The sequence below is a fragment of the Ictidomys tridecemlineatus genome, chromosome 13, assembly GCF_052094955.1.
Source record: "Ictidomys tridecemlineatus isolate mIctTri1 chromosome 13, mIctTri1.hap1, whole genome shotgun sequence".
Classification (NCBI taxonomy): domain Eukaryota; kingdom Metazoa; phylum Chordata; class Mammalia; order Rodentia; family Sciuridae; genus Ictidomys; species Ictidomys tridecemlineatus.
The window spans coordinates 31692768-31713146 of NC_135489.1; positions in this window are offsets into that span (position 1 = coordinate 31692768).

Consider the following 20379-nt stretch of genomic DNA (forward strand, 5'->3'; position numbering starts at 1 on the left):
TGGAGAGCTGAGGTTTGTGAAAATTATCTTCCTGTAATATAGTCATTGCTATAACTGACATAAACATTCCTAGTTCTCAAATAACTTTCATACTGTTTGGTATTGTATATGAAGCAACAAGAGGCAAGAAAATACATTCTGAAAAAAATTTCCTATTTAGAATGGCATAAATTAAAATGGTGTCCTAAATATTAATGTATTCCCAGACAGTAAGCATTCACATTTGCTTCTAATAATTTCCTACACCTAAAGGTTATCTTTAAAGAAAATAAACCCAGTTTTTGTTTATTTATTTCAATGTTTATGTGGGAATGGGTGTCATCTTCATCTTCATTACAGTGTTTCATCAGAATTGGTGTCATATTTAGCTATTGATAAATAATAATATCTATAAAACACACTACGGTGAAAAGAGTCTTCTGAAGTCAGGTACTTACTGCAGGTATTTATATCTTCCTAGTCAGATGTTTAACTTAGGGCACATGAAAGTTTTTTTTTTTTTAGCCTCAGTTTTGTAATTTCTCACATAGTAACACTAGAAAAATAATTTCTCTGAGTTAAAATTAAGGCTCCAGCACTAGTCTTGAAGTGCAATATATTGACTGGCCCATCATCATGCCTAGCATTATTATTTAGTTCAACACGTTTATTTTAAGTTAAATGAATTTGGATCCTGGATGTGTTTCTTACTTTTCTTCACCTGTTTCTTAACTCTCTTAAAGTTAGATGCATCAATAGATTATTCCATTTAAATTTTGTAATCTGAAATATGGGCTACATTAAAATTTTCAGAATGATGGATGATACAAAGAAAATACATATAATTTACCCCCAAACATACACAACATAAGTCATAGATTTATAATATAAAGTTAATGTTTTATGCACCATTTAGAGTTAACTATGTTGCACCTACCACCACATGCAAAGTCTTTTCTGTTATGCTACTTGCTATTCTAAATTTTAATGGAAAATTATAAATGGTGTGTTGCAGGATTATGCATAAGAGGGAGGGAAATTTTACTTTGGACCATTTCTTAGCAGATGGTCTTCAGAATAAAAAAGTAACGTTTTCAAGTACCTAGAAGAAACTCTAAGATTTAGATATCACTAGATGAAATCTCTTGCATTTTCACCATCAAGCAGAAAATTACTACTGCTTGCTTCCTAAAGTATTTGTCCCTCCTCCTACCACTAGCTATATTCCACCTAACAGGATTAGAAATTATAGGGACATAACAGACATTCTGTAAGGACAAAAATAGACTCTTACATAAAAACAAGAAAGCCAACATCATTTTAAAAGTCATCATTGTGTATATTTCCAAATATAAGAACAAATTGTGACTCTGAGCCCAACATGTCATTTCTTCCATTATGGGGACAAGTAATACTCCTGTCTGGATTCTTAGAAATCTGATTTTTATGTACTTCATAGAAATATATTAAGATAGCCCAGAGGTAAAACATGTAACCAGGAAGTGCAAAATAATCCAAACCCTATTTACCACAAAATAAACACTATTTGCAGATATTGTATGCATTTAACTGAGACATGGGAAATGGAGGAGGCAAAGTTAGATCACCTTTTGAGAAAACACAGTGATGGGCATTGCAGTGTGTTTCAATAGAGACTCCAGAAACTTTGGTTTTTGAAAAGAGCAGAGCAACATGAAGGGTTTCATCCTTCTTGATGTATTTCCATAAAATCCCAGTTACATGCATCTGACTTTAATATTCTAGATATAGATTGCTTTCACTTTGTGGTGGATGCAGTTGCCAACCCTATTCATAGAGAAGGGAAAACAGGCAGAGAAAAAGCACTAGGTAGGATGTGTATTAGAAACCGTATCATCAGGCCCTGCTTCTCTATGCCTTCCTGGATGACATTAAGTGTAGGAGCTCAAGGATCATAAATAAGCAAAACAGAGAACAATACCTCCAATGATCTATATTCTATTTAAATCTTGCTTCCCTTAATTATGAACTTTCTCATCAGTATTTCTGAATAATTGTAATTGTTTCCCCCCTAAGCTATCAACATGTAAACTTACAGATGGCACTAACCTCTCCAGCGCCTTTTTCATTGCTCTGAACTTCTGGTGCCTCTGGAGGAGTCTGGCTTATAGCTTTGTTTTTGCCACTAATGAGTCTCCTTTTTTCTTCTTCTTTGCAGTAAAAATTTCTTCCTTCACTTTCCCCACCATCCTGCTATGGTGTGTTAGTTTTGAATAGTAGGTACCACATCTTATGAATGCTACCCATATCCCTGGGAACATCATCATTTGTCAAGCCCAGATGATCCTCCAGAGGCCTCAGGATCACCTGGAGGAAAAGCAGTTCCCCATGCACCTTGAATATCCCTGTCACCACTCTCCTATCACAAATCAATCAATCCAAGAATTCTTTATTTAATTAAATATTAAGCACCTAAAGCATACTCTGCCTTGCCTCGTATTTTGCAGAGTTTGAAAATATTAAAGAACTGGGTGGGACCTGTAGTGAAAACTTTGTTCATTGAGGAGATAAGACCAACATACATGAAAGAGGAAAACAGGGAGTTATATGAGATGAATTATAAAATGCCATTGATACAAAGAATAAATCTAGTTTTGAGATGCCAAATTAGAGTTAGTAGAGGAATTGGTAACTAATTCAGAGGAAAGGAGTTGTCACCTTTAGTTAGGATGATTAGGAAAAGTTTGAAGATGAATTAAGTTGGTGGTTGATGTTATGTTTAAAACCACATATATAATTATTTTCTCTATGGCTTTGAAATCTGTCTTCAAATCACTTTAAAATCCTTTGTAACTTGTTGCACTTACAGTTGCTGTTTTTTTTCCTTTCATTTATATAGGTAGCATTCATTTTAATCTATCTATCTATCTATCTGTCATTTTAAAAAAAAAAAACAACATTTTAAACACAACTGTAAAATGAAATGTTATTTTATATATTCAATACTCCAAAACCAAAAGTTACTCTGTTAGTATTATCTGTTTTAGAATAAGATAGCATCTTATATTCCTTCTCCATTCCACAAAGGAGGCATGTAAATTCATGGGATCAGTGAATAGAGGTCAGTCATCTCCAAATAGAAAAGTGATATCTAATGTATGAGAAAGAAACTGGATGAAAATAACAGTCTCCCAATCCCCAAGTCAGTGAAATTACTTGTGAGATCACAATACTCAATGCAAATTTAGCTTCCATCTTTCAATTCATTCAAAATAAGTCTTATCTATGGGCCTCCTTTTCCAAATTCACAAAAAGTACACAAACTAAAATTGCACACACACACAGACACACATACACACACATAAATATACAGGGAGAGTAGCCAACTTATATTTGATGATTGAGCTCAGTAAAGAAATAACACCAGCCCTCTTCCTTTTCTGTACAAATCAACTCTATCTAATTTGCCTAAAGTGACGCCATGCAGTCAGCTTCATTTCAGTTTCATTTTGGAAATTCTAAATTCATAGGTCTGAAGTCTCTTGAACTTTCTTCATTTATAGAACAAATTGCACTAGAAAAGTTGCCCTTTTGAGTTCCCTGCCAGTCCCCAGCAGGGTTGGGGGGCGTTGGAAGACTGGAAACCTAGAAAGCAAATCAAAACCTGCATTCTCTGTGTGCCCAGTGGGCCAGAGGGTCTAAGGTCTTATTAGCGATTCCATCACTCCCATCCATCATTTTGTGTGCACCATGGCGTGTACACCCACCAAGAGAACTTTAAAATAAGAAATAAAACTCAATGAACTCACATTCAATTAATATTAGTCATATTATTAATCTGTGCCTGTGCAGGGCTTATCAGGAGATAATTGACCTTGTCAGTGTTCCGAGCCTGCTGCATTGCTCTAGGATCTCTCTCTCCCATCATGCTTAATTATAATGCAATAAAACCAAAAGGAAAAAAAGAAGTTTTTATTTTTTCTGCTTAACCATGGAATGTCCACTTCCCTCCTGCACCTGCTCTCTACAAAGAGAATGAGAAAAAGTGGAGATCATGGATGTATCAATTAATAAAGTGAAACTAACATCCCTGTTCCCCAGGGCATTACAAATGCACCTGTCTGCTGAACAGACAACTGATGTCCCTTACGTGCCCAGACGCTCCCTTCTTTCTCTGTGTCTTTAAAGAAAACATGATTTTAATTGGACTGTGATACAGGCACAGGTGGAGAGGAAGGGGTCTTGTCGATTTGATTTCATATAAAAAATGATGCTTGATGATACTCGATCATCTTGGTATCAGTCTTGGTATCATTTTTCTTCCAAATTTTCTTAAAGTCAACTGCTCTGGATACAAGACTCTTTTTGCTTTTGTTGCTTTTTCATCAGAAACATATAGACCTTCAATTCCTACTTTAATTTTTTTTTCTCATTTCAGAATTGTTAGATGACCACTATGAGCACCAGGTAAGTGAATTTCATATTTCAACACTGAGGATAGACAAAATGATTCCAAGAAACATTTTAAGATGAGAGTGTCTGTGAATAATTTTGTGAATCACAGGAGATTATCTCTTGGAGTAGATGAAGAATAAATCTTCTTGTTCAAATTAGAAATCTTAAGCACAGATCTTCAAACAATAAACTAACAACCCAGAGATGTTTCTGGGCACCTGCTATTGTACCTATCCCCAGGTAGGTACTAAGAGGCATTTTACCCGAAACAGCTTACATTGACAAAAAAGGTCAACCTCAGTGAAAAAAATAACACACCCATACACACTCACACTTGATATTGGAATATATGGATAAATGTTTGCCTTTAAGTTTGCAAACTTGTTCTTTTTGGACTGTGGTGCCAACAACTGACAATTAACACCTTGAATTTTGTTTGATCTTATGTTTTATGATTAACATTCCCCAGTCCCATAGAGATTTTCAACAAAAGCTGAAAGTAGGTGTTGGGAAAATCTTAACACTTATAATTCACTAATTTCTTTTACTATCTACAGTTATGTAAATGAAAGTTCACTAAAAATGCATAGTCCACTTCCTAAGTACATTAACCGAAAACAAACATTGTATGATAATAATTATCACTATGAACCTGTTACTTTTCCTCTTTATACACAGAAATTTCTTTCTGATTATGGTTAGTGTGCACATAAAGTATCTCATTTGCTAATACAAAAAAATATTTAGTGAATAACTCCTTTGTGACCAGTTTTCTGATTTTGTTTTTCTTTTTTCTGGGCTGGTCAATTATGATTGTTTTGGGTTAAACAAGCTTAAAGTTGATACCTTCGATCACAAAGTGAAAGAAAAAGAATCAATGTGATCTGCCAGAGGTTTGTTTCAGGATATAGTCTCATAATGACCAAAACTTGGGAAAGTAGTAGTGAGTTTAGCACAGTTTTCTGACATGTATGGGGAACATTGTGCCTTCAGGCTGAGTTCCCTCAGTCCGCCTGTTCCACACCAGGAGGCCTGACCAACTCAAGATGTAAAAGATCTTCTTTGAAATCCAAAGAAACAATGTATAAATTTAAAGTGATATGGGTTCTGGGAGCTCAATTTGATCAAATATTCATATATTTTTTTTTTACTGAAAAATGCTTATGGAGTATTCCCTATGTTTCACAGGCTTTTACAGTAGCCCAGGTTATATTATGAAAAACATTAAAACTGTGCCCTCAGACAGCTTATAACCCAGTGAAGAAAGAAGTCAATAATAAAAGAAATAAATAACTGCTTATAGGTTTCTAAGCCCTTTTATTGATCCAGCTGTTGCTTTCTAGATGTGAGCCAGGCTATGCTTCTAGGACCTCTAACTTTGTAAAGTCTTCATGGGAAGATTCAAAAAAATAAAAAGCAAATCATCCTATAGTTTCGATAATTCACAAAGAAGATATGAAGGGTTTTGCATAAATACTTGAAATGTATAAAATAAAATGTACAGATATCTGATTGCATATATAAGATTATGGGCACTTTATGGATAATAAAAATGGAAATAGAGTGCTAGGGTTAGGATGATCAGGATGAGGTTCCTTAGAGAAGATGTGTTTTAATAAAACAAGTTCACAGTAGGTTTACTAATTGCCATGACGAAGTTTATGACATTTTCTGATCTTTCAAATGGAATTTTTCAGATGAAATTCAGAGAAAATTGGAAATGGGCAGATTTTTCCAGTTCTCCTTATGTTATTTGATCAGGCCCCCCGCCTGAAGCTGCAAACTGACATTGCTGCAGGCCCATATGTGTGCACACTGGAGATTGGTTCTGCTTCACAAGTTGTTCTGGAAGGTCTACCATGCTGAACACCATGGCCTTCCTTGTTCTACTTGCAACTTGCTTTCCCTACAGGGAGCTCATAAAGAGCTACTGCATCAGTGCTACTGAATCTAGTTATTTTTTATTGCCTCATTATTAGTATTATTGATTATTATGACTTAAAATTTATTGAGTGCAAACAATATGCTGTGTGCGAATAGAGGCAGCATCAGATGACCATGTATTTAACAGTCCTACAAGAGGCTTCTTGTATACTTCCAGGTGAAGGTACCCTCAACATGTCCTCCTGACAGGAAAATCCATTTGTTCATTCCAATTCTGGTGTTTTTAAAGGTTTATCCAAATGGCAGCAATGAGAATGTTACTGCTCCCTGGGGTATTCAGAGAGAGTCATTCTTAGGATCTCATCCGTTTTCTCAGGTGATCAGACCTACAAAAGAAGGGAGAGAGAAATTGTTTATGAGATTTGATGTATGTTATTAAATGCTTTGTTTAAAAATATTTTTTTCTGATTTTAAAAGCACTGCTTGTTAGTAAAGTTTAGAAAAAATGAGTTACCTAATTATGTTAAGAAACAATAAGTTCTTATGTATGTGCTTATATTTAAAGTTTATATATATATATATATATATATACAAATATGTATATATATATACACACATAAAGCAAGGTTTCATAGTTCTATTTATATATTTCATATCACTTTATATACTGTACAAACTATTGTATTGCTAACTTTTTCAAGTTAATTAACTGTCCTTTGAAGACTTGGTATTAATAAAAATGCAATCATGTATCAAAATATAAATAATCAATCTCTTCCTATTAGATACTGAAATTGTTTCCAAACTACATACTGTAATAGACAAATATCAGTTAAGCATCCTCATCTATCATGCCTTGCCTTTATGTATTGCATACCCTAGGCCAAATTTCTAGAAGTGGAATAATGTAAGGACAAGCTTTTTCTTTAAAAGAAGCTATATTTAGCCCTTTTGAGGACTACTCCACATCCTTACAGAATGTGTCATAGAACTGAAACACTAGGAAGGACCTTAGAATTCCACTGCCTTCGCATCCATCTCATAGACATTGCAAAGACAGTCAAGAGACTCTCAGTGGGCAAATTGAGTCAAGTCATAAAAGTTTCTATGTCCTGTAATAAAGAGGTTGCCCTCCTGCCTGGATTTAGAACTTGGTTCCAATCATTGCTCCCATGTGATTTAGAGTAAATGAACTCGCTTGTGTTTCAGTTTTCTTATCATTCATTCCTAGGTTGTTTTAAGAACTAAATGATCAGTTAAATGTCAAAAATATTGCAAATGTTGTGAACATTAGTTGATAGGAAGAGGAAATTAAGAGTGATTTTCTCTTCTCTATTTGTGTGTGTGTGTGTGTGTGTCTTCATACATGTACTTAGGATAATAATGTCGATCTCATTCTACCATCTTTCCTACCCCCATACTCCCTTCCTTTCCCTCCCACCCCTTTGCCCTATCTAAAGTTCATCTATTCCTTCCATGCTCCCTGCCCATCCCTATTATGAATCAGCATATTTATATCAGAGAAGACATTCAGCATTTGGTTTTTGGGGATTGGCTTGCTTCACTTAGCATTATATTCTCCAATTCTATCCATTTACCTGCAAATGCCATAATTTTATTCTCTTTTAATGCTGAGTAATATCCCATTGTGTATATATGCCTCATTTTCTTTATCCATTCATCTACTGAAGGGCATCTAGGTTGGTTTCAGAATTTAGCTATTGTGAATTGTGCTGCTATAAACATTGATTTGGCTTCATGCCTATCGTATGCTGTTTTTAAGTCCTTTCTATCATGAAATCTCTTAAGTAAGACTGAAACACTGGACTCTGCATTCAATACTACCTTTCCACTTTTGGACATGATCTCTTTTGGTAAATTTTTAATGTATTCACTGTCCTATGATTTGTATGCAAGTCTGAGATTACCCTGGCATATGAAAAAAACATGCTTGAAACATGGTTAAGTGCTCAAAATATTTAACTATTTTGAATATTTATCAAGGCTTCTGACATGCATGCTCAGGTCCACTTGTAAAAGGAATCATAAGAACTAAGATTTACTGCCAAGAAAGAACAGTTCTCTGAGAATATTGCAAGGAAAGAACAAAGGGGACAGCTACATTCCTGGAATGGCCAATTCAGCTATACTTCCTGTCTGCTCTTTCACCCTTTCCTGTGGTATCTTCATCTTTGTGTGTTCGTTTTCCTTCTCTGTTCTGACTGCTGCATAAACACTATCATTATTGTTATCATTCAGCGTTCTGTTTCACTTTCTATGATCTTTCAAAGGTTCAACCATTTATCGAAAATTGTGACTATGTTGTTGGCTCAAATGTAGACATTATCCATATTCAGAAGGAGTCATGAATTTTGTCTCAAATCTTTCCTCCAAAGGAAATCTAAGTGATCAAAATTCATGCCCATGTAAGCCACATAGATAGGATTCTGCCTCCCCTCTGGAGCATGCACACACATTGCAGGTCAAATCAATGGCTCAGTTAGTATATATGATTACCCAAGTATGGAGATAAATCTAAAAGTGTCAATGCCCCAGAACACTATCTGCCATCCTGTAATCCCTCCTCTGTGGTGTCTCACCTGAACCTTCTTCCTCTCAATGCCCCATGGTTTCAGCCTTTGCTGATCTTTCACCTCATAAATATTCCTGCCTGACCCCCAGCTCCCATTGTTTCCTGGTCTTTCATTTTGTCAGAGTAAAATTGATTAACTAATTAGTAATAAGAAACTAATGCCTAATAATATATTTACATTTTAATAAGGAACATGAATGACTTAACTAAAAGAGATGTCAAATGATGGAGGGCAGACAGGTAGGAGAGAGATGTTTGAATAGAGAACCATCTTATTGCTTTCAAATTATGACCCTACCTGATTAAGCATGTGTTGCATAGAGCCAGGATAAAAAAAAAATTCAAGTTGAAATCTCTTAGAGACTCTAGGCTCAATGTAACACATAGTAAATGAAGAAGAGCTGTATATATTCTATCCTTTTCTGGACACATATATAGCAGGTACAAGACAGCAGGCTGCTGGCATTAGTCATTCCTCATTGTAAGAATATGGCCTTCCCACCATCTCTAGGTGAAAGGATTTTTGGAAATCAAGTTTTAAAAACTGCCCATCTGTGATTCACATTTTATTTAAGGTCTGTTATCAACAGTTGGAATGTTTAGGACTTTTTTTATTATGAAAATTCTTGAGAATTTTCAGAGTATTTGAAAGAAAATATATTTTAAAAATATGAACCAATTATTTTGGTACTGTAAAAAGATACTTTTATTTGCCTTCTACTATCACTTAGATCTAGAAGCTCTTAAATGTATATTTCCTGACTTTAAAAATGTAAATCACATTCCAATGTGGTTCAGAGAAATGAATTCCTAGGGTTCTCTTCATATTCCCATGCCTTTGTTCAGTTTGCTCCATCTGAAGATAAAAATATAGTAAGATGCTAATTATCTACAGAATAGCAAAAAGTAGAAAACAAGATATAGGCAAAAGCACACGAAGAAGGTAAGGGATCTACACAGCTTAAGAAAGGCATTTTCGTGTTATTGCAAAGCATTCAGTGCAAACACTACTTTCAGAAGTGATGCAATTGTAAATAAAAGCGACTTAGAGAAATTTAATTCAAACTAAGGTTATTTTTGCATGTTCCTTTTTTGTATGTGTGTGATAAATAGGCAGAGAAGAGTTTCGCCAAAGACTTACCACAGGGGTCATCCCTGAGCATGGAGGCTCAGGTTGGTCTATACTCTCTTCACCGGTTGTATTTCATGTCTGTATCACTTAACTATCCCATGGAAAAATGAGTTATAGTAGACCTTCTGCCTTTCCACAGAGTTTAAATCAGTTTTAAAAATAGAGGTACTGCTAATAATTTCTTCACTAACATTTCAGTTCCATTATTCTTTTAATTACAATTATTCTTTGTTGTTGTTGTTGGTTTTTGATGTTGTTTTTCTTGTTGGCTTTTGTTGTTGTTGTTGTTTGCTTGTTGGTTGGTTTGTTTTTCTTGGAATTACCAAAACTCAGAGACTGATTCTCTGGGAAGATGGAGGTCGTATTTAAAAAAATTATAAAGTATATAGTAGACAAGCTGATTAATCAGTTTATCATTTATTAATTTCTTTCAGCCAAAGAATACAAATCTCCAATATTCTTTCTGTAAAGAAACAATGGACTTCTTTACTTGCCAGGTGTTGTGGTACATGCCCATAATTCCAGCAATTCAGAATTGGTTGCATATTTTACTTTTAATGTTCATTATCAGTTTCAATGTATTCCAGAAAACACAGCGTACAAAAGAGAAACCACTTGTCTATGGAAATGGTGTGTGTGTGTGTGTATGTGTGTGTGTGTGTGTATGAATCCAAATTTGCAGTTTGATAGAGTATAGAATATATTTTTAATAATGGAATTTTAAGTATGTAACTCAATTTGAAACATTTCTGTGTTCTTTTCCTTTGATGTGTAAATGTATTTAATGCAGCAGAAATCAATGTGTGTGTTTTGTTTCTCTTATATCAAGCCTAATTTTGATTTTTTTAAAAAAGTATGTGTACTGTAGCCCCTGAATGTGTGTATGTCTTCATCTGTACAACAAAAGTATTATGGAACTGAAATGCTAGTGAAGAAATGATTAGCAGTGCCTCTATTTTCAGGTGCTGACTTCCAAAACACTGCCCTCTAGGGAGCATTGGCAGACTGTAGGCTCCAATTTCATGAATATTGTCTCCCCAACATGTATTAACAGGGAAGAAACTGAAGAAACATTTTATCTGTGTTCTTCAGATTTTGAGAAAGAAATTGCATATATACAAATGCACACACACATATATCCTAGTATTATATATATGAGGTACTATATTATATATCTAATACTGGAAGACTAGAGATCTATATTTTCACCAGGTAAAATCAATAGAATATGTGGCATCTGAAATTGCATTATTTGGTTGATCTTAATACAACTCCTTCTCAACTAAAACTCTTGTTAACTTCAATTAAGCCACATGTGCTTCATTTTGTTTAACTAATTGGTTCTTAACCTGAGCTAATTTTGTCAAAACCCCTTTGAGGGCAGTTGGCAATTCTGGGAGACATATTTATTTAAAATAACTTGGGGGAACAGTAAAACGACCATCTACTGAATATTACCAGGGATTATGTTAAGATTCTATGCACAACGTACTAACTATCATGTCCCCCACTCTAACAAAGCCTTATTCAGTGCAGAGTCAATGGCACTAAGGTGGAGAAACACTTGTTCCACATGTTTGACCAGGGAAGTTCCAGCACCAGGAGCACATTTTTTTTTTTTTTGTCTCTGTGCAGTCTGTACTTCCTTTGCCTTCTCATTCAATTATGAAACAAACGTTGTATGAACAACAATTAGGCCTTAGACACTAAATCAGGGGTGTGCAGTGTGTGTGTGTGTGCACGCAGATGCATATAAATGAAAGAGATAGAAAGATCAAGAGACAGAAATGGTGAGAGAGAGAGGGATTAATTTTTCGATTCTGTTTTCGTTCATAGACAAAGTATGTTTTCAGGTTTCCATTTTGAATACATTATTCCAGATTATCATGATGTGTTCTGGTCTACCAGTTGTCTGATATTCCCTGTCTCACACACACTACCACATGTGCCCTATACATACATATCCTTGTTTCTCTTATTTGTAAATATTAACAATAAAAAAATACATAAGAAGCTGCCATATTGAAAGAACTCTCAGAAGGTAGCAGAGGTTCCTACCATATTTATTTATTTTTTTCCAGAATTTTGGCTCTCCAGCTAGATAGTAATTGTACTGTCATAATGCTTATACTGTAACTACTTTGGAACTTTAAAGTCTATTGAAAGTTTCAGCTTTAATGGAAAAGTTTGTACAGAAAATTGTGGAAAATTTCAGGTAAACCAAGCCCTTAACCCAACTGTAGCTACCCCTCCATCACATAGGAGGCAGGGAGCATTGCTATAACACATTCCTCCATGACTACAATACTCTCATTCCTTTGGCTAAAGCGAGTTCCAGGGGCTTATAAAGACTGATGTCCTTTCCACACACCTTTCCTTTTTCTCATTTTCTACCTTTGGGAGCCAGACACTCATGATTAGGACACAAAACAGTATCTCATTATAAGGTGAAAGGTACACATGCAGGGAAAGGTTCAGATACAAGAGACCTGAGACTGACAATTATCATTCTGGCACAGACACAGCAAACAACAATTTATAGAAAATAAACAAACAACAACAACAACAACAAAAGCAAACCCTGGGAAAGATGTAGAATTTAATTTTCAGAGTTACCACTACCTTATGTTCAAATGTCAAGTTTTTTTCAACAAAACATCAATTTATGAAGCAACAGGAAAATGTGGCCAATTGCAAGGAAAAAAAAAATAACTCAACAGAAATTGTCCCTTGAAAAGAGCTTCTGGCAAATCTACTGAACAAAGACTTTTAAACAATTGTCATAAAGATGCTCAAAATAATAAAGATATGGAAAAAGTCAAGAAAATAATGTAAAAACAAAATGTAAATATGATAAAAACAGAAAATATAAAATAAAAACAAAAAAATTCTGGAGCTTAAATATAGTAAGAATCGATATAAAATTTACTAAATAAACTCAACTGTACACTTGATCAGAAAAAAAAGGCAATTATTTTGAAGAGAATGATACAGCCAGAGAAACAGAAGGATAAAAATTGAAAAAAAAATTGAACAGAATTTCAGGGATTTTAGGGACACTATCAAGGAAAGCTATTTCCCATTAGGGGAATGCCAGAAGCGGATGAGAGAGAGAAAGAGACAGTAAGGATATTTGAAAAAATAATAGTTATAAAGTTTCTGAATTTGATGAAAGAAATAAACATAAAAATATAAGTACCACAATAAATTTCATATGAAACGAATGCAGAGAGCTCTACAATGAGACATAAGCTAACTTTTGGAAGACAGAGAATCTTTAGTGCAGCAAAAGAATAATGGCTTGTTATATATATGGTGTTCATAATAAGATTAGGAGTGTTTTCTCATCAGAAAATTTCAAGAACAAACTAAATTAGACCAATATTTTACACATGCTAAAAGGAAAAAAATGGAAAAAAAAAGTCAAGAATTTCATGGACTGGGGATGTGGTTCAAGCGGTAGCATGCTCGCCTGGCATGCGCTGGGCGCTGGGTTCGATCCTCAGCACCACATAAAAATAAAATAAAGATATTGTGTCTGCTGAAAACTGAAAAATAAATATTAAAAAATTCTCTCTCTCTCTCTAAAAAATAAGAATTTCATATCAAACAACTCGTCCTTCAATAATGTGGAAGATAATAAGACATTCCATGTTAAAAAAAAAAAGCTAAAGAGTTTTAATTCTATTACATTTTTCCTACAAGATGTCTTTAAGAAAGTCCAACACCATGAGAAGAAACGGAAACATGATGGCAAATTGAAACTGTATTAAAAAAAGTTCTCAAAAAGATAAATACTTAACCAAATATAAAAGCTAGGATTACTGTAGTCTTGGTTTGCAATTTCAAATTTTTTTCCCTATGGATTTTGAGAAATTAATGTGTGAAAATAAGTTTTAGGTTATTTGGAGGGAAGACAATACATAAAGCTATACTTTTATCACAATAATGAAAAGGGGTAGGAATAGATAAAGAAACATTTTTTTTATGTTATTGAAGTTAAGTTGGTATAAATCCAAATTGCTGTATTATAACTTTAGGATATTAAATGTGACTCCTATGATAACCACAAAGAAAAATTGCTATAAAATTAGTTTTAAAAAATAAAGCTACTTACTAAAATATTTACTAAATTTACTATTTAGTAAAGTATAAAGAAATTTTAATCATTTCACTACAGACTATATACTGTATTCAAAAACAATAATTCAGCAAATTAGGGACAACAGGCTTTACAAATTATAGAAAATATTAGGAAAATGATATAACTATTTCCTTATTAGTAATTAAATGTACATCGACCAAATTCTTCAATGAGAATCTATTAAAAAACATTCCACCTCTATGTTTTTCATTAGATACTCACTTTAGAAATAAAGAGACAAATATTTTAAAATAAATGAAAGAGAAGAAGATATTCTAGGTAAATAGTAACCAAAAAAGAACAGTGGTGGCTATACTAATATCAAATACAATGGATTTTAAATCATGAAAGTTTATAAGATATAAAAAAGACATTATAAATTAACAAAAGTATAAATATTACAAGAATATATAAAAATTATGAACATTTATGCACATAAAGACAGATCATTGAGATATCAAGAAACGCTTACTGAACTATACAAAGAGTTTATAATAATAGTTTAGATGTTTCAATACCTTAACATTAATGATGTATAAAACAACAAAATAGAAGAAAAGGACAGAAAGATGGAATTTAAACTAAAATAAACGTACCCAACCTAACAAACCTATAAAGAACATTTTTCCCCAAAATACATCATGAACTTTCTCTGGTTTACATGGAATACTTTGCAAGAGATACCATATATTTGGCCACAATTGATTAATAAAGATAGGTCTTACACAAGAGAGCTAATATGACCAAAATGGAAAAAATGAGAAAGCAACTGCAAAAGTATAAAGGAAGTTTGATGGTATAGTGTTCCAGTAGAGCACTCACGTAGCATGCGTGCAAGGCCCTTGATTTCACCCCTAAGCACAGGAAGAAGGAGAAGGAGGAAGAGAAGAAGGGAAAAATGTTGTTTAAAATATGTGGAGAAATAAAATAACACACTCTTCAGCAGCCAGTGGACCAAGAAATGATCTCACCAAAACAAAACAAAAAGAGCAAAAGCCAAAGAAAAATAAAAAAGAACTGTGGAATGAAAATGACAAAATTATAAAGTACGTGCATAGATGAATGTACCATTATGAATTCCACCTTTAGGCATAACTAAACCATACCCAAACAATAAATATATAGAAAGAAGACCAGTAGAGTAGAGGTAGAGAATCAGGGGAAGGGAGCAAGGGAGGAAAAGAGGAAGCACTCAGGACTGAAATAAAGCAAATTATATTCCAGTCATGTATGATAATGACAAAATGAACCCCACTATTATGTATAACTAGATTGTACTAATAAAAACATTAAAAAACTGTTCCTCTTAGCTGTGCATGAAAAATGGAATTGACAGAGTATAAATGTAAGCAAAACAATAGGAGAAAATATTTGCAAAGCATGTATCTGATAAGACATTGACATCCACATTATGTGGAGAATTTCTACAAACTCAACAACAAAAGACAATCTGATTCAATAAGGAGCAAAGGATTTGAGTAGATACTACTCCAAGGAAGATACACATATAGCCAATAATCACAGGAAAAGCTGCTCAACATTACTGATTATTGGGGAAATACAAACCGAAACTATAATAAGGGGCTGGGGCTGGGGTTCAGTGGTAGAGTACTCACTTAGCATGTGCGAGGCCCTGAGCACCCCATAAAAATAAATAAATAAATAAATAAAATAAAGGTATTTTGTTCAACTACAACTAAAAAATAAATATATTTTTTTAAAAACAAAACTAAAATAAGATATAATCTCATAACTATCAAGATGGCTAAATTAAAATCATGAAATAACACATGTTGGCAAGGATGTGGAGAAATTGCAACACTTGTACATTTTTCCTGGGACAATAAGATGATACAATCACTGTGGCAATAGTCTAGCAATTCTACTTCTGAATATATAGTCAAAAGAAGTGAAAGTCGGATTCAAAAATTCATAAATCCATATTTATACCAGCATTAATAATATCAGCTAAAATGTGGATTTATTGATTTCTGGGGGGGATATAAAAGCAAAGTCTCTCTCTCTCTTTCTCTTTCTCTCTCTCTCTCTCTTCTCTCTCTCTCTCTCTCTCTCTCTCTCTCTCTCTCTCTCTCTCTCTCTCTCTCTCTCTCTCTCTCTTTCTCTCTCTCTCTCTCACACACACACACATACCCATTCAGTAATGTATGCACTAGAAACCTTAAAAATGAAAGGAAGTTGTGACATATGTTACAGCCTCACAGATAATTATGGTGGATAAAATAAACCAAACACAAAAGATAAATACTCAATAATTTACTTACAAAGTAACTTAGAGTAATCATGTTGTGAAGACAGAAAGTGAAACAGGATTTCTCAGTGGGTAGGGAGAAGAAAAATGCAGAAATCTTGTTTGATGAGTGTAGTGCTTCAGTTTTACCAGATGTAAAGAGTTACAGATAAGGATGCTGATGATGATCACACAATATTATGAATACAGTTCATGCCACTGAACAGTACATGTAAACCATTTTAACAAAAAAATAAAAATAAAAAGATTGGCATGCCCTTGATAAAAATTTATTTTTGAACAACTGCAGTACTCTTTAGGTCCCACATGCATTTCTCACTTTTTTTTAACATTCTTTGATACATATGAATTTTATCCCACCAATTAGATTGCAAGCTTCTGAAAATAGCAGTCAAGCTTCATGTGATTTTATAATATTCAAGTTAACTAGCATGTTGATTTGAAAATATAGTGTGGGTTTATTAATTTCATAAAAATAAGGATATTTAAAATTGATGAAGAACATAAGAAGTCCAAATACTGAAATATTTTACATATACTCTCCTATTTAATGATATAAAATATTGTGAGATATTAATCATGCATTTAACAGATGCAGAAACTGCAATAAATAAAAGTGCACAGTTTTATCAATGTGACTGATAGGGGATGTGGATTCAACTCTGTCCAATGTCAGAGTTAAATTCTAAGCCATAATTCTACTTTTAATAGTAGCAATTGCAATAACAATTATTATGGTAGGCTGATAATTCTAAAAGCATCAGGTTGTAATATCTGGGACCTGCAAATATTGCAACCTTATTTGGAAAAAAATAATTGATACATGCAATTAAGTGAAAAATCTTGATATAAAAGTAATGTTCTGAATTTTCTGGATGTTCCCTAAATGCAATCATAGATATCCACAAAAGGATAAGGATCAGAAAGTTTTAGGTGTAGATTGAAGAGGAGGAGGCAATGCAACTACAAGTTCAGAACAGAAATTTTGCAGGCATGAATTTGTTACTAGAGTCATAGGCCAGAGACCTAACTCTGTTGGTCCACCAAACCCTATTCAGTCATCTACCATCTTGAAAGCCAGAGAGAGAAATGAAGGTGGTGGAGTGAGAATAGAATGTGTTATTCAGTGTGGACACACTGGGAAGAAACAGGAAGACCAGAGTCCTTGGTCCTGCCTTTGGGTACTGACAAGAGCTTTGGGGTTACATGTGGAAAAAACAAAGACAATGGCTGGGGGCTTGCATAGCTGGTAATTATGGTCAGGACATGATCTAGTTGATCATTATTTCAAGATCAGTCATGCATAGTTCCGTTGGTAATGAGAAAATTGCTGCTTCTTGGCGGCAGGCTTGGGGAGGGGGCGGGTCATAAGATATTTGTCAATTAGACCTTTTGCTCCTGGAATCCAAGGTGACTGCAAGAGAGAATAAGTCTGAGAAGGAACTAGTAAGAAAGGCAAGATGGAGTTAGATGGATAATTTTGCCTTCCTTTTCTTTTTGTTAGGGAAATAATAGATAACTTCTAGGATGTTCCTGAAAACATTGAAAAAATCTTAGTTACTTTTGCATTTGTATCTTCATCCTTGAACTAGGAAGATTACTAGTTTTAGAGCAACACAAATGATTAACAGAATTTACAATTGAGCAGGAATCTGACCCCACATTTAATGTATCAAAAGGAGCCAGATGCAACATTAAGTCAGAGTTGCCAAGCTTTTATATTGCTTTTGGTTATATACTGAATTTTTGCAGGTCCAAGCAAAGAGAAGCAGCCTCTAAGTATTTGCTACAAGATCATGAAATTTCCATTTCCACTATGAGTTGAAAGAAGCAAAGACAGGATGCTCCCTTAGAACCTTCAGCAACTGTGTGTCATTTATGATACCTTGATTTTGAACCAGTGATACAAATTAGGAGTTCATAGTTGCTAGAATAGCAAGACAATACATTTATTTTAGGCCACTAACTCTGGTATATTTTACATAAGACACAAAATTTAAATGTCTGTTTTGAATGGGTCCAACAAGATCATAAGAATGATTAAGAATTCAATGCCCAGGTTGCAAATTCTTAGTTGTTCTAGAAAAGTTAATAAAATCCATGGATTTTTAATTTTTGTGGTTACTATTATATGTCTTTAACTTCAAAATTGGAAATGCTATCTAAGTGTATCAGTGGACTTTTACATCAACTAATATTTAATTTTTTCTTTCTCTGTACATTCTAATCCATTCAACATCCATAAAAGAGGATTCATACCTCTTCTACATTTGACGTTTAAGTAGTACATCTTTTTATGTGCCTTAATTTTAAAACATTTTATAATATCTAATTTTTAATTGTAGCATTCTTATTTATCATAAGAGCCACGTTCACTCTAAAAATGTCAGCAATATTTCAAAAATTAACATTCATACTTGGCAAAAACTAAAAGCAAGAGACTGTGCAACCTCCCTTTGTAAGCTAAAAATATACAGACTTTGCCTCTGGAAATTTTATAATATACCTGTAAAAATATAGGATAAGCAGACAGCAATATTAATTTAAGCTACACTTCATGATCATCATAGAACACACTGTGTGATAATTAGTAAAGGACTTATAGGCATCAAATAGAATAACATTCATAGGAAAGGAAGACTACTGAAGTAAAATACCCTGTATCTCCTCCTCTGAGCCTTTCATAACAGGAATTCTGAAAAGTCTATCTTCAGATGGCAATATTTCAACTGTCTTAATAATCATGTTCCTGTGACTACTTTGATGCATGTATATGTCCACTGATTCTTAGAAGTATTCAGTTTCTGTATGTATTTTCAATTTGAAGTTATATGACCAAAGCTATTTCAGAAATTAACTTGTATTTAAATAATTGCCTTGCAGAGTCCAATTCAGAATTCTGGATATAGTTTTTTTTTTCATATTCCCTATATCCAGTATATCCAGTATGTATATTCACATAACTTGAAGGAGCCTCTCAACAATTGAAACTTTTGCATAATTAAATGATGGCAACCTATCTTGACAGTAATAGCAGTAGAACAATTTGGTGACCCGTTTGCATTCCATATAGAATTAAAAGTAGCAAATCCTGCTCACAAGAGCTGAGTCTTGCTGATAAAGGAGGATTCATTAAGAATTATTTAGCCACACTCATAATGGAAGCCATGCAGAGGAACAGCTTAAGAGAAAAAGGTTTTAACAGACCAGCAAACATCTTAAGGGGAAAAATTCCTCTGTATATAGAAAAAGAAAGGAGAAAGAAAGAAAAAAAAAAGCTACACTTCAGTAAAATCTTCAAGCAACTAGCTAGAATTTCAATAGCATTTTCCTGAATAGGAATCAGTGGTTTCCTTCAATGGTGTTTACCCCATCATTTAGGTATAAAAGCCAACTTTTCGAGGTACCCATGTGAAGAAGAAACAGAGATGGCAGAAGCCAGGCAAAGCACAAAGGAGTAACAGGAAACTCTTTAACTAAAGAATAAAAATACTCAATTGACTGGGTAAAAGAAAAATGAGTGCCAGGTGAAAGGGCAGGAGATGTATGTCTATGTATGTCTATGTGGTGGAAATAGTCAAGCCATTACTACCCTCCTCATCCTGTTGGGACTTTGTCATTGTACTAATTGTACCCTATATTGTTTTGCATGCACCTTACCCCAGACTGTTTGTTGGTTTAGGCAATTCTTTTCCTAATGTTAACCCCATGTGGTGAGAGTTTTTATAGCTCTTACATAACTCTAGAGAGAACTGTATCACCTTCATCAATGAAATTCCATATCCTTAAAGCAAGACATCATTTATTCGTTCTTTTAAAAGGACATATTGAAAGATAGTTGCATGTAGGAATTTTACTAAAACATTTAGTAAGATATTTGGAGATCACCATGTTCTACTGAAGGAGAGGGAAACATACTCATTATTTTAATACAATATAATCAG